At 48.7% G+C, this 14,063-nt stretch overlaps 1 long non-coding RNA gene across 1 annotated transcript; it reads right to left on the reverse strand.

Annotated features, from left to right (window-relative positions):
• Positions 1–6,057: 6,057 nt before the first annotated feature.
• On the reverse strand, positions 6,058–9,286 carry LOC133267866 (uncharacterized). The gene is made up of 3 exons (XR_009742898.1): positions 9,018–9,286; positions 8,226–8,301; positions 6,058–6,187 (listed from the first exon to the last, which is right to left on the reverse strand). It is a non-coding gene; the product is annotated as an uncharacterized LOC133267866 (long non-coding RNA).
• Between the last annotated feature and the right edge of the window lie 4,777 nt (positions 9,287–14,063).

Below are 14,063 nucleotides of genomic sequence, written 5' to 3' on the forward strand. Positions count from 1 at the left end.
ATTCTTCTGAGGTAGTGAATGATCTCTATTTCCCAAGTCCATGTACATGATTTGGGTGGTGGTGGGGTAGGTGTGCAAATACACGTTCCTGTATTGTCAACACTATAACTGTGGGATCTGGCAGAGGTTCCTCTGTCCTGGGATGCACGTTTAACACTTGAATTTCCCAGACTTTTCTAGGCCCTGGCCACCATTGAGGGGCTGTACTGCAATGATTCTATCACCTGAAAGGAGGTTGTGAGGTGGGGGTCTGTCTCCTTGCCCAAGTACCACGTGATAGGACAAGAGGAAACGACCTCAAGCTGCACCAGGTGAGCTTTAGGCTGGGTATTGGGAACAGTTTCTTCCCCGAGAGGGTTGTCAAGCACTGGAACAGGCTGCCCAGGGCAGTGGTGGAGTCACCATCCCTGGAAGTGTTTAGAAGGTGTGCAGATGTTGCACTTCGAGACACGGTGTAGTGGTGGATTTAGCAGCGTAGGGTAAACGGTTGGACTCAATAATCTTAAAGGTCTTTTCCAGCCTAAATGATTCCACACTTCTAGTCAGAGCATCTACAAGATGATGCCTTGGCCACCTTACATTGTGCCTTCATTTCCATGCACACATGGTGGGCAGTATCCCTACCCCGAGGGCTAGCACTCTGCTCTCCTGTGCTGAGTCCACACACAGCCGCAGCCACATTTGTCTGCTGCCCTGAGCCTTGGTGAACGTCCCCAGCATGGCTCTGCTGTCGAAGCAGCTGGCTATTCATGGCTGTGGGTTTGAAACAGCTCCGGGTCTTGAATCCTGAGCTACACTTAACATATGTCTCTCAATGAGCTTACTGGGGTGCTGTTCTGCGGTATGGCCACTCACTTTCAACAGGATGAAGCTGAGGGTTTTTTAGCATCACTTTTTCTGTGCCCCAGCTTGACTGTGTGCTAACCTGCGGCAACTCTTTGCTTCAGGTTGCTGTGTGTTGAAAGCTGGCTGTATTCATTGGGGTGAGGGGCAGATGTGACTGTGCTTGCTTGAAGAACTTCTTGATTCCAGTTTTCTTATGCTGAAAGGTGACCCCCAGCATGACTGAAGCTTACATAGCTAATGCTGCATGGACGCCGTTTCAGACTTCCTGCTGCTTTTATCTGTTTCTGGAAATGGAGTTGTACAATGGGCTCGGTTTGATGTCAGCTACAGCAGGTGATTTGAGCAACAGTCTTTTCATGTATGTGTGTATATATATATATATTTGCGTGTATCTCTCTCTCTATATATGAAACTTTCTTTTCTTTGCAGAGGTAGTGTGGGAGAAGGTCAGATCTAGCTGGCACAAACCCTTTGGGAAGAAGCAAAGAAAATGGAGGAATTCAGGGAAGAGCAAAAACTGCATCGGAAGAAGGTCAGGATGTTGATCCACTACCAATTACCATCCTTGGTGATGGATTTTGGCTCCTGGCTCGTTTCTCCCACCATGCCCCAGCCCCCTGCATGCTCCCAGTGCCTGTCGCTGCTGGGAAGTCCTGAGCTCCTTCCTATATGTTGAAGCCCTGCTGCTGAACCTCTGACTTCCTTCTTCTGACTGCCACATCTTCTCCTTTGGGTGCCTTTTGGGGCTGGCTATCGCAGGGCTCACCTCCAGAGACACCAGCCTCAACCAGGAATGTTCTTAAAGCATAGAGACATATATCTCATACATTATAGTGTTGCGTGATGTCCATAGGGTTTGCTAAAATTGGCAAGTCTTTTAACCTCTTCTGGCTTGAGATTCCTTTGTCTGGAAAATGAGAGAAAACTGCTGCAAGTTTGGACGTAGCAGAAGGGAGCTGGCTTCCCAATTTTCCTAGATTCAATGGAGATGATACAGTACTATATAATGGTGGATTTCATTTGTAGAGTTCCATTGCATAGACAGGTGGAGGCTTAGCTAGAAGTATAAAAGGTGGGTTTTGTGAAGATGCTTGATGTGGACATAGGTCCTTAAGGCCATCTGAATTTGGTCTGTGCCTCTTCCTTTCCTAAGCCACATAGTCCATCGTGAAGCTTCGATGCTCAGTGATGTGTTGACTCTCTTGTCATCACAGATAGACCTGATAATGGAGGCGATTCAGAAAATCAGGAGTCTGCAGTACGAGAAGACCATGGTGGTAAAGCAAACATGCTGCTCTTTCTTGCTCTATGGTTTAACACTGCTACCATACGTGCACAGTGCTGGCACAGTCTTACATATGAGGGTCTTCCTCTGCTGCAACTCATGCAGACACTACATCAAGAGCTGCAGCAGAGGAAGACCGTCACATTTAAGTCTGCATAGTGTGCTCTGAAAAACTGAAGAGTACACCAGGGACGTGGCTGGTAGCAGCCTTGCACGGTTGGATAAGAGTGATTTAGATGTCACGGACTCGATTGCTATGAGCTTTTCATGCCAAATGAAGAGCAGCTTGTCTTGTGAGGTCAGTTTTGGTCAAGCAGCAGGGCACTGAGTGCCTTGTGTGCTGTCCCCTGCTCTGCGGGCAGCCTTTGGTAACCTCTTCACTTGGAGGCTGTTTTGCTCTAGAGCTATGTGCACGAGCTGTAATAGTACCTCCTTGCTTGCTAACACGCTCCTGCCCTGTTTGTTGGCTCTCCTAGGCCAAGCGCCTTTATGAGCAGCACCGCATGGATAAGGGTGAGGCGGAACAAGCTGTGCACCACAACACAAACGTGGTTACACAGAAGCAGCAGGAGAAGGTATAGAGAGGCGGGTGGCCATGGGACAGGAAGGGTGTATGCTCTTTGGGCTCTCCTGCCCCATAACTCTTCTCCCAGCTCTGGGTTTGGGGGTGAGATGGAAGGGCTGGCAATGTTCTCTAGCTGGCCTTCAATACCGTTGTGATGCACGTTAGCTCTCCTGTAGCTTTCTTCTGTCTCCCAGTTTTGGCAGCTGTTCCTCAATCTGGCTCAGATGAAATCACCTCCGGAAGACTCTGGTGAGTGTGGCAATGCAGGGTTTGGAGGGTGAGGGGAGTGTTTGCTGGGGCAGGGGTTGTGAAGCCATGGCATGGCTCTTGAGCGAGCTCCAGCTTCTGGGTCAGGGCTGGCTCCTCAGAAACTCATGCCCAACATAGCAGAGATGGCTTCGCACCCCATTTCCCGTTTCTCACCGTTTCTCTGTGGCATGACCTTCCACCTTGCTGCACAGCTCTGTATTTCCTTGCGGTGCACATCCATAGCTGAGCTCACACGTTACTGCTGCTTTCTCCCTGACGTCCCTGCCGATTCAGGTTTTGTGTAGTGCCTTCTAGCAAAGGGTCCTTTTAATCCATGTTAATCAGATGACAGTGTGATTTGTTTCAAAGGCAGGAGTTACCAGCAGAGCGTTACCACACTGGAGAAGATCCGGGAAGAACGGCAAAGAGCACGTCAAAGCTTGTGAGGTGAAAGCCCCCAAACACCTTCACGTGGCAGTGTGGTCCTCTGGATGTCCACTCCTTGTTGTAGAAGTCCGGGATGGCACAGATCTGCCTTCTCTCTGTTGCCCTGGCAGTGAAGCAGCAGGATGTGTTGCAGCTAACACTGTGTGTGCCTTAGGCGTGCCTTCTGCACTTAAGGTCCCACCACTTCAAGGTTTCCAGTAATTTTTTTTGTTTGTTTTTATTTTTCCTTCCACTACCTTTTCAAAGTAACAGAATCAAAGCAGTGACCTTTTCGCCCATTAACCTGCTTGCGCGTTTGGTGTGGCCATTATCCTGAACAGCCGTAGTCACTTCCAGGTACTCAGTGACTTATGGCCAGTGTGTTCTACAGCCACGACACCACCTAGCAGACTCTGAAACTCTGATGGACTTTAAATGAATTTGCAGTAGAAGGCGCTGACACACTGGGGATGCAAGCTGGGTGAAGCTATCTCCATGTGAACCCAGTGTGCCAGCAGCCCTTCGCCATATATCTCACGTGGTAGCATGGGAACCCCTCTGAGCAGATGTATCAGTCTAAAGCAGACTGTGTCATAGCAAAATGGTCTAGCCAGGACTTCCAGCAAGTGCCAGGGAAATCCAGAGCTGGTTGCAAGAGGACCGTGATGCTGCTCTGCTGCTGACCTGTGTCTTGCAGCTGTCTGTGATGTGTAACCAAGGGTTTAATGAGGTGATGCGGCTCCTCTGCTCTCGTGAGACCTCACTTGGAGTATTGCGTACAGTTCTGGTGTCCTCAATATGAGAAGGACGTGGAGCTGTTGGGGCTAGTCCAGAGGAGGGCCACGAGGATGACAAGGGGGCTGGAGTACCTCCCATATGAAGACAGGCTGAGAAAGTTGCGGCTGTTCAGACTGGAGGGGATAAGGCTGCGTGGAGTCCTCCGAGCAGCTTCCAGTATCTGAAAGGGGCCTACGAGAATGCTGGGGAGGGGACTCTTTGTTAGGGACTGTAGTGTCAGGACAAGGGGTAATGGCTTCAAACTTAAGCAGGGGAAGTTTACGTTAGATATAAGGAAGAAGTTCTTTACTGTGAAGGTGGTGAGGCACTGGAATGGGCTGCCCAAGAAAGCTGTGAACGCTCCATCCCTGGCAGCCTTCAAGGCCAGGTTGGACGCAGTCTTGGGTGGCATGGTTTAGTGCGAGGTGTCCCTGCCCATTGCAGGAGGGCTGGAACTAGATGATCTTAAGGTCCTTCCCAACCCTATTCTATGATTCTGTGATTCTATGGACAGGAAGTGCAGAGGTTGAGGTTTTATCCCATGTCTGCTGCAAGCTGGCAAACAACAAGTGATAACAAGTGCATATGCGCATGTGGGATGAAAGGCTGCCTTCCAGGTTCATGAAATTGAGCTATACCAGACAGCACATTTCAGAAGACTTGGGTTTAAAGCTACTTGGAAAAGGGATGGGCAGGAAAGAGAGAGAAGACAAATGAGTCAAGACACTTTGCTTTCGTAGATCCCCATGCTTTTTTATTGCTCCATAGTTGTGGGAGAGAAGTCAGCAGGGACTGCAGGACCATGGGGTACCTAGGAAACATGCAGTGCCTTTAGGAAGCTGGCTTCGTCTCCCCAGAGGTAGTGTTGTGCTGAGTGACCCCTTCCGCATGGGCCCTGCAGACCTTCCTGAACTTAACGCTCATCTTTGAAATACCTGGGTGTGTAAAGGGATGACTTCTTGTCTGGACGAGGTCTTTTCCAGCCTAGTTGGTTCTATGATTCTATGACTCATGGTTACCATGTTTCCTGCAGAAGACCAACATCACCTGCTCGTTGCTGTGGACAGAGATCTTTGTAGTGGGATGAGAAGAGATCAGAATAGAGGAGATTTGCTCTCTTCTCACAGATGTTAGGGCTGTTTTGTCTGTGTCGTTTCAGTTCTTTGAGACCCAGGAGTGCGAGCGGATCAACTATTTCCGCAGTGCCCTCCAGCTTCATGTTAGCCCACTGTGACGTGCCTTGGTATCAGGTCTCTGTAAAGCCCAGGCTGGCCTAACCTCTTGCCTTCCCACTAGGTCTGGGAGGGCAGTTGGGGAGCACAGAGCCAGGGCACTGGGAGTCCCGGAGCCACGCAGATCCTCAGCTCTGACTTTTCTAATGTGCAGGAAGGCACCTCTACCCACCCCGACCAGTGCACCAGAATTACTTGCTTTATGGGGTTTCTGGCTCCACAGAAGAACTCTGCTTTTGCTCTTCCCCATCAGATCGTGAGCGTTAGCTGTCTAAAGGGAATGGTTTAGGTGAAGTCCGCCCCCCCCCCGAAAGATCCTGGGAAGTTGGACTCTGACTTTGGAGACAAGGTTTCACTAAGGAGAAGTTCTGATCAAAGCCCTGTATGTAGGCATTTGTGGAGCTTAAGGATGTCCAAGCTTGGGATCCCACCACTCTGCAGTTTGGGCCTTTCCCTCATTCAGCACCATGAGCTATATAATTCCCAGAGGCACTTTGGTGATGGAACTTGGTAAAATGCCTTGGTTGTTTGGCAAATCATAGAATCAAGACATCTCTTTCAGCCTCATCCACCATTGCCTTCCATCCCTTTGACACAGGTGGCCAGTGTTTCTGTCCTGTGTAGTCTTGTAACGAGCACTTCTCATAAGCAGACCTCATTTTTTTTTGTGCTCTCTGTTTCAGGTGAGCCTGATTATGCCACAGTTGACGGCTACATCACTAGATGCTGTTGATCCTGTTTGTAGGTTCTCCAGGCAGAAGACACTGTTGGTCTGGCCAGTGTGGTGGTGTTTCCAGTTACTCCCAGCTGTGAGAGAAACAGTGTTGTTTTCGCATATTTGGGGATGGGGCTTTACAATATTAAGACTTTCCAATCTTAGAGCTTTAAGATCAATAGTAAAACTTTGCAAAAATAATAAGAGTTTTCAATACTAGGTCTGGGATTAAGTTCCTAAGGCAATGAAGGAAAGGGTTTGAGATCTACTTATTCAAATAGACACGCTTTGTGCTTAAAGACAGTGTCATCTCTAGATGAAAGACACACTGTGGTTAAAAAGAATACTATCTACATATAACCTAGGAAACTAAACCGGTGCAGGCTGGTTAAGCAGTAAGTTGAGGTAACTTATTTATACCCAGAGTATTATCTCCAACCATACTGGGAATCACCTTGTCCTGGGTGATGTTTGGTTTACAACTGGCTTTAATGGGTGGATCTCACCCAGCGCATAGAGAAAATCTCTACAAAGTAAAATTATGATATGTAAAGGTCACATAGAATCTGAATGTGGGGCGTTAGAGTGTGGTCCCGTGCCCTTGCTATTGCAAGTGCTGGAGGGGCAATAAGACAAGTTCATGGCTGGGGGGCAGATGTGACAGGAGGGGATTCAATTGCTAGATTTAGAACAGGGGTTTGGGAGCCAAAGAGGAACGAATGCGACCAGCCTGTGGACATCCACCATTCCTCCATCGGTGGGCACACGCACTCCACCAAATAGTCCTAAGATAGTAAATGTAATTGCAATTAAAGATTTGAAGTAGATGTTTGAAATAGAAACAGGATATAGAAATAGAAATGTCTGGGTAGAACGGGTCAAATATCCAGGGAAAATAGAATCGTTTTAGATATATTAGCTGAAAAGGGAGGAATATGCATAATGCTAGGGAATACGTGTTGCACATCTATTCCAAATAATACAACACCAGATGGAGGCATAACCAGGGCCTTACAAGGCCTCACTATGTTGGCAGAAGAGCCGGCTGAAAATACAAGAACAGGTTACTTCATTAACAGGATGGTTAGAATCCTGATTTGGAAAATGGAGAGGAATGGTGATATCAGCTTTTACTTCTATAGTTGTAGTAGCAGGTGTATGAATAGCTATATGGTGCTACATAATTCCATATATAGGAAGACGTGTGCAACTTCTTGAAACAACTTTGTTGAACTAACTTTGTCAAAACAAATGCTCATGGGACCACCACCCTACTCTGATCTTGCTTGGTGTAGCAGTCCACAGCGCAGCTACCCAGTGAGAGGCTGTGCTGCCACAAACCTGCACCCTGCAGTGTTGCTGAGGATCTGGAGAAGTTGGTCAGCTCTTCAACCACCTCTCCAAGGAGGGGCTTGCAGACTTCTAGGTTCACGGTATAGCTTGTGCCTGGTAGGCTCTGCAGACCCTCATTTGATTAACTTCTGGTAAAGAAGTCCCTTGGACTTGTTGTGACTATGTACCACTGGAAAAAAACTTAGTTGTTAATGTTGGGCTGGAGCCCTGAAACTCATTTTCTGACCGTATCTCCCAAAGTTCTTGCTTTTTTTGTTACCATATACGTGATCACGGCTTTGATTCAGAAACTCATGTGCTGCAGGGCTGCTGGTCTCTCTCATATCCTCATGTGCAGCATTGCTTAAGAAGCTCCTCAGTGCCTTATGGCACAGGGATGGAGGATAAGGGGACCAGCACACAGTTCAGCTGTTTAAACCCGGTGCCAGGTGCCTTAACTTTGGAGCAACGGGAGTTGCTGATGTATGATATTCTTCAAGTTGAATCTGCGTGACTTCAGTGCATGTCTAAGCCAAACAGTTCCCGGAGCTTTTACTGTATTTCCTTCTGCGGAGAAGATGGCAGTGAGCTTAAACATCTCTCCTGATGCACTACAACGGACTGTGCAAAGTGCACATGCGAAGGAATCGGCTGTCCATTTTTATTTCTGAAAGACCAAGTGTAGAAATATTCTGCTGAAGGACCCTGCTGTAGTCTTAGTTCTTACATACATCTTCTATGATTAAGTTTTGAGACTTGCGTGGTGGCTATCTTTCTTCTGAAAGATGTCATACTCACTTTTTTTATCTAGGCTAGGGCTGGTACACCTTCAAAGCACCCTAGGATGTTCAGGTTCCTTCTCCTGGGAGGAAGCCTACAAGAGCATATCCTTGCTCAGCCTTTATTTCCTACTTGCTCAATACCACGACAGCTCTGGGACAGAACACACCAAGACTTTAGCCTCCCCCTGCTCCCCTAGAGTCAGGCTGAGTTTCCTCACAGGCCTCTCTAGAGGGGTCTGTCCTCCTCCCAGACACCCACAGAAGTGAAGGGCCTAACAAGAGAGCCTGATAACCAGCTGCACAGCTCCTGCCTTCCCCCCTAGGGACAGAGAGGCCACAGCTGCTTTAGTAAGACAAAATAAGCAGAGGGATACAGGTAGCATGGAAGTCTTATGTCCCTTCAGATGCTGGGCATCCTGCCTTCAGGCAGAGTTAGAGCTCTTCCTTTTTGGTCCTATGAGCTAATACAAAAAGCATCACAAGAAAACAGCATTAGTTATGAAGGAAGTTCACAGGAGCACTTCTTGCTGCGTTTCCAGATACAGGCAGGGCCAGGCAGCTGGTGTGTCAGTATCAGGCAGGAGCTGCCCATAAACCCCGTTAGCAGGCCTTGGGCAGTGCAGACCAGCCCTGTGCCTGCTCAGGGGATCACCACCTCCGTAATGTGCAATGGGCTCCTGGTCAGGATCATCTCTGCCTTGACCCACACGCAATTTACCTTTCCCACAGGTATTATAAATGACACATGATGTTGATAACAAAGGGTCTTCTCAAGGCCAAGTACAAGGCCTAAGAGAGTGGACATTACCTGTTCAAGATCATTAGGTCTTTGACTACAATGTCTTCTGCAAGGAGGGACTGAGCTCTGCAGGGACTCCTCCATCTGGGGACTGGCTGCAATCACTTCTGCTCCAGTGGGGCATGGCCTCGGCTCCAGCGGTGGCTCCCTGGGGCAGCTGAGCACCTGAGTAGGGATCAAAAGGGTCAGTGACGCCTGGTCCCCCAGGCTGAGACTGGAGCCCCGCTGCGGCTGGAGATGCCTCAGGCACTGCAGACAGGCTGCCCCGCTCCGGTGGCACTTCCGGGTCCTGCTACAGCACAAGTAGAAAGAAGAGAACTCACACTCCCCAGCCTCAGTAGTAGGGCCTTGGTTTCTTACCTCGCATTCCCTATAGCGGCAGCTGGACCTCCCCACAGACCCTTATAGAGACACCTGGATTTGTCCCAGACTCTTATGGAGGAGACTCCCTCCCCACCCCCCTCCGCACCGGGGGCGTTACAGCAGAGCCTGGCCCCTCCGCAGGTCCCTATAGGCGAAGCTGGCCTCCTCCTAGGCTCCTCTAGATGAGCCTTGCCTCCCTGCCAGTCCTTTTAGGGGGAGCCTGGCCACTCCCTTATAGAGAAGTTTGGATTCTTTCCCGGCTCCTAGAGATGATCCTGGCCTCCCAGCCGGTCCTCAGTAGGGGAACTTACCTCCCTCCCAGGCTCCTGTAGAGGAGCTTGGCCTCCACACAGCACTTTATAAAGGATTCTGTTCCCCCACAGGCCCTTGTAGGAGGGCCGATCCTCATCTCTAACACTTATGGAGGGGCCTGGCCTCCCCACAGGATCCTATGGGGTAGTCCCACCTCTCCCCACGCCCTTACTAAGGAACCTAGCCTTCCCATATCTGAGCCTATATGTGAGCCTACCCCAAGCCCGCTCCCATCCTGACAGGAGACCTGCCTCACCCAGGCCTGGCGGCCATGCTCCGGCTCCCAGCTCTGCGTTCTGCGCTGAGTAGATGGGGACCCGGAACGGCGAGTGAGTGGCGCCGGCGACAGCGGCTGGGAAGCACGGGCAATGCTGCTGCAGTGGCATGACGGACCCGGGTGCTTGGACTAACCCAAAGGAATCCGCCGCTGGGGCGAACCAGACACTGCTGCTTCGGGAGGCCGATTCGGAGACTGAGGTTACAGGACGACCCAGAAGAAGACGATCCGGAAAAGGCTGGCCATGAAAATGGACTGAGAGGTAGCCCTGGACTTATTACTGTGCTTTTTATAAAAGCGGGGAACTGAGCCCTGAACTTTTTACAATGCTTTTTATAAAAGCGGGGAATTGAGCCTGAGACTCTAAAGCAGCTAGCAGGTCTACTGGCTGTAGGGAAGGCTAAGAGATTTTTTTTGCAGATCCTAATACAATATTTGAGGAGAGTGAGTGGCGGAAGTTTGGTGATGAACTATTTGACTCAGTGCTTAATGATTATAAAAAGGCAAAGAAACTCGGTAAACCACGGAGGGAAATAATGAACTGTATAAAAAGATACAAGGCAGAAAAGAAAACTGCCGTGGTAGCAATGGAGAAACTAGGAACAGACGTCCCCGGTCGGTTGAAACCGGGGGAAGATTACAACTCATTTCCTCCAGCTCGCGGAAGCACAGGGTTTCCCCCCACCCCCTTCCTTTTCTCCCCCTCCATCAGAAGGTGCCGCGGAGGAGGTGTAACCCCTTGCTCCCCCACCACCCCAGTTCCGAAAGTAGGGACTTTGAAAAGGACAGAGAAAGTATATTAGAAGGTATACGCATGATAAATGTCGAGAAATCCGAAAGAAAGAGGGCGGTGCCTCGGCGCCGGATCGATTGCGGCACCACTGTGAAGCACGCAGTAGAAAATGGGGATCATGCGCGAGCGGGAGATTTAAAAGAACCGCGAGCCTTTCCAACCCACTATGCCTTAGAGTGAAAAAATTTTTAACTCGGTCACGGAGGAGCCAGGTCTGCAGATGGCTACATACCGAACGAGATACATCTGATAAGAAAGACACAGCTGCGAGCAACGGAGACCCCGAGTTCGGCGCAGGATCAGCCCCCGAATCCCCTGAATCCGAGCCAGATTTATATCCTCTGCTTCCAGACCCTGACTCTTCGTCTCCCGGGTTGGTCTGCTCAGACTTACTGGCCCTGGAGACGCTCAGTTGTAACAATGGGTAACCAAAGAGGTGAACATTACTGGGAAATTTTCTGCAATGGGCATCTTTGCATATCCTGTGTTTACTACACAGCAGGGGGCTAAAGAGTGGGAAGCTCTTGATCTCAAAATAGTTAAGGAGGCCTGACAAACAGTGACCACATATGCGTTAAAATCCTCTTATACTCAAGCTGTATATATTATGATTTTTTCTTGCATTTGACAGGGGGAGCCCATACAGTTTCTCTGTGATACTCATGTACTAGAAGTTGGTAAATATAAGTATGTCCAGGTTTCTATCAACCCTTGGAGACCTCTGTAGATACTGCTGGCCACTTCTTCCAGCACAGGCTGGCCACCTGTGTCGGAATGAGTGTGCATTTTGGTCAGTATAAAAGCCCAAGCCTCATATGATGGGGAGGCAGAGCCTCTGCGGGGACGCCTGCTAAGGTTGAGCCTGCCACCTCGCACTGCAATGATGCTTCTCGGAGCTGATTTGCTATTAGTCTCCACAGGGTCCTTGTGCCACGTTCTGTACGTGGGACTGTAGTGGGAGTAATGATGGCTTTTGCAGGGACTAAAAAAAAAAAAAAAAAAAAAGAAGGGGGGAGAGAGAGAGAGTAATGATGTTACATTTAACTTTAACCTGTCTACTTCTGAAGAACTGATAACCTGGGGGAGGAGGTATATTTGTCCCCTTGTGCCTACAGGTCCATGGCGACTGTCTGCAAAGTTTGTGAAGCCCTGCCATGAGCTGGACAGACGAATGGATAAACCTGATGCCTCAGCTACAGGAGCTGACCGTGATTACCCCAAGCAGAATGAGATAGAGGAAGAGAAAGAACAAATAACTGCAAAACATCACTTGGGGGCATCTGAAAAGTAACATCCTGAATAAAAGTAGCTATGTTAGAGGTTGTGATTTTGTGTATAAAACCACCTGTATTTACTAGCTAGTTGCTAATAAGAAACTGCACCTTGTATTGTATAGATTTGTCACTTGTAAAAGAGATGTTAGAGTACGGAAATTTGCAGTAGCTGCTAGAAAATGCTAAGGCAAAAGCTAGAAAGATTTTAATACAATGGTAGTGTTATAAAGCAGGTGATGGAACAAATTAAGAGGGGGGGAGAATTCCACTGGTAAGAAATTTCTTTGGCTAGTCCTTCACTGCCATCAGCATCTTCAACATGCTGCTGCACCCTGTAATAGTTACTCTGCTAATGTAAATGTGTGTGTGCCTTGCTGTAGTAGCAACTTGTTACTGGATAAAACAAAAGGGGGGAGATGTGGAGACAGTGTTCTCACGGGAGAATGCATAATTGGTACATAAACTTTGAATAGTCCTGAAAGATACAGCAAGGCCATGAGAGGCCCGAAGAAGCTTAAGCAAGCAAGATAAGAGGCTGGAATTCACCAAGTTAATGAGAACTGTGGACTGTTGGCAAGCTTTCAAGGTTGAGTTCTCACACCTGTCTTTAACCAATTATATGTTAGTCACTAAGGGTCTTCAAAACATGTATCCAATCATAATATGCCAAATCACTGTAAGTGCTTCAGCCGGGGCCTTGGCTCAACTAAGCAGACTGGGTTGCTGAGTTGCTAAGCAGACAATTCTACATCGAAGGCAATTTCTGATTTGTTTTAATGTTGACTCTCTGAGACATGCAACACTGCAGAACCTTTTGTTGTTGGAACAGGGACATGGATGTGAAGAGTTTGATGGAATGTGTTGTATGAGTTTCTCTGATTATGCTAATTCGATGCACGCTGTCATGGTTTAAACCCAGTCAGGTAACTCGTTCGCTTACTTCCCCCCCCCCCCCCTTTCTTGCCCTCCCCCTGCTCTCGGAGGGACAGAGAGGAGAATCGAAAAGAATGCAACTCCCACGGGTTGAGATAAGAACAGTTTAGTAACTAAGGTATAACACAAATCACTGCTGCTACCACCAATGATAATAATGATAAAGGAAATAACAAGGGAAGAGAATACAACACCTCAGCACTAGCCGACCGATAACTCGCCCCCCCCAGCCCGACCAAGCACCGACCGATACCTCCTCCAACCCTGCAGTCTCCCAGCCCTTCCGGCTAACTCCCAGTTACATCCTGGGCATGATGTGCTGTGGTATGGAATACCTCTTTGGTCAGTTTGGGTCAGGTGTCCTGTCTCTGCTTCCTCCCGGCTTCCCCTCCTCCCTGGCAGAGCATGAGGCTCACAAAGTCCTTGGCCAAACCAAAACATCGCTATCAGCTCTGTTCCTGAGATGAAAGTCAAAACACTGCACTGCACCAGCTACCAAGAAGGAGAAACATGACTGCTACTGCTGAACCCAGGACACACGCACAGCTGAGAACCCTGGCTCAGCTTACCCAGCAATAGTAAATGAGCAGTATTCTAAGAATAATTAGATGGTTGTTTTCACGGGGCATTACAGGTTGAGTCAAACACTGTTTAAAAGTATTGCACTTATGTATCATTGATTAGGTTAATCATCGTAGCTATAAGACTTGCTTATAGTTGTGTGATAAAACAGGTGAACAGAATAACCCATAATGCCTTGCTTGCACAAAGAAAAAGGGGGGAATTGTTGCAGAATGACTCTAAGAGCAGAACCATAGAGTTCTGGAGGACTGTGCGAGCAAGGCAGGGGTTGGCCCCCACAGGTGGCCGGAGATCGGACCTGAGAGGAGAATGTGGAGGAAGCTGTGGGGGGCTAACCAATACTGTTGTGCCAAGAAGGAGTGGCTGAGTACCACTCCTATATATGTGTGAACTGTGTCACAAATAAAGTAGAAGTTGCTTATCACCCATATTGGGTTGGCCTGTCTGTTTCTCCTCGCCGCTTACAGGCAGGTTTTATCTTTCCATAACACGGACTTTGTTACCACTGTGCTCATTCCCCC

Source organism: Pezoporus flaviventris, unplaced genomic scaffold (genome assembly GCF_033815535.1).
Source record: "Pezoporus flaviventris isolate CSIRO_AGI_PZ_B2104156 unplaced genomic scaffold, CSIRO_AGI_Pfla_v1 ptg000010l, whole genome shotgun sequence".
In the NCBI taxonomy this organism is placed as follows: Eukaryota; Metazoa; Chordata; class Aves; order Psittaciformes; family Psittacidae; genus Pezoporus; species Pezoporus flaviventris.